Source organism: Colletes latitarsis, unplaced genomic scaffold (assembly GCF_051014445.1).
Source record: "Colletes latitarsis isolate SP2378_abdomen unplaced genomic scaffold, iyColLati1 scaffold0103, whole genome shotgun sequence".
Classification (NCBI taxonomy): Eukaryota; Metazoa; Arthropoda; class Insecta; order Hymenoptera; family Colletidae; genus Colletes; species Colletes latitarsis.
Genome location: NW_027488453.1, coordinates 43,534 through 45,000, shown reverse-complemented (window position 1 = coordinate 45,000; position 1,467 = coordinate 43,534). Strand labels below are relative to the sequence as shown.

Genomic DNA, 1,467 nt, shown 5'->3' with positions numbered 1-1,467 from the left:
TTCGCTCGCCGCTACTAAGGAAATCCTAGTTAGTTTCTTTTCCTCCGCTTAGTAATATGCTTAAATTCAGCGGGTCATCTCGCCTGCTCTGAGGTCGTCGAACAAACTTGTTAGTTGAAAAAAAAAAAAAAAGAAAAACAAATCGTACACCGTAACGAATCGGAGCAACAAGAACCTGGTGTATATATGGAATCGACCACCACCTCCTACTTCTCCGCGTCCTCCGATAGCATATAATAGCATTTTGCTTTCTCGGAGAAAAGGATATCAATGATGGGTTTTTAGCGCCTCGCCAAAGTGTCTCCCTTCTGTCTTAGTTTTTCATTCGTTCGATGCGAAACGCTCGCTAGGCGTAACCGGCTGATTACTTTTAACGTCCTTCCGTCGCTTTTCAAATTAAAGAAGAACCACGGTGTGTGTCTATGATAGAACTACCCGATCCGATTTTCGTTGATTCTTTGATAGTCTACCAAAGTCCACCGTAAGTTCGAAAGAAAAGCATTCGTGGACTGGACGACCGGCTAAACGCGCGGTCTCGCAATCGATATACATATTCGTAACAAAGAGAGACATGGGGCGACCAACTTCTCAGAGTATATCCCTTCTTTTGGGTTCCGTTCGTATCGCGCTTCTCGTCGTGTTCGTTCGAGCCTCTCCATAGAGGATGATCGTCCGATTCGTTTGATAAATTATCATTTTTCCCTGGGGCTGTACGAACGAACAGAGAGGAAGACGACGACCGACGGATACCACAAATTTCACGTGGTAGGGCATATATTACATATCATAATTATCAGTGTTTGGTCAAATTTCTTTCCAGTGTCCTTTTTGTTATGCTCCAAAACTAGTATACGCTTTATTTTCTCTTTCCTTTGCATAAATTATTAACTTCGGGCAACGTCGGGAGCGCCGGTAATCATTAGATTTGTACGAAACGCGATTTGCGCCCCACGGTGGTTTTTAGTGCCGTCAAAGTCAGAAATCGTAGGAGCGGTGCTTTAACGGGCGGTCGTGATGATACTCCAGACAACACGACGCACGACGCCGTAAAACACTCGCGCGAGTCCAGACTGATCTCTGCCTCACCACGCAAGGGGTGCGCAAACTTGCCAATAATATATAATATTTATTCTTTTTCGTACGTCCAGCGACAAACGCCAACGAAATACCCAAATTCTCGCTCGTACGTTGATACCTTTCTCTTCATCGACCCGGCTCCGAAACGTTCTTCGCCATCTCCCCGAAAGGAGAGGTAAACGACGGCGGGGTTAGGGAATCTGAGAACAACGCAAGCAGTTTTAGGACAAGTGAACGACCCTCAGCCAGGCGTGGTCCAGGAATTTTATCCGTGGACCGCAATGTGCGTTCGAAATGTCGATGTTCATGTGTCCTGCAGTTCACACGTTGACGCGCAATTAGCTGCGTTCTTCATCGACCCACGAGCCAAGTGATCCACCGTTCAGGGTA

At 46.4% G+C, this 1,467-nt stretch overlaps 1 non-coding gene and 1 pseudogene across 1 annotated transcript; both read right to left on the bottom strand.

Annotated features, from left to right (window-relative positions):
* The window catches only part of LOC143351225 (large subunit ribosomal RNA), a 3,121-nt pseudogene extending 3,024 nt beyond the window's left edge, over positions 1 to 97 (bottom strand).
* Positions 98 to 1,312: 1,215 nt separating this feature from the next.
* LOC143351226 (5.8S ribosomal RNA) lies at positions 1,313 to 1,467 on the bottom strand. Its single transcript, XR_013081588.1, has one exon. It is a non-coding gene; the product is annotated as a 5.8S ribosomal RNA (ribosomal RNA).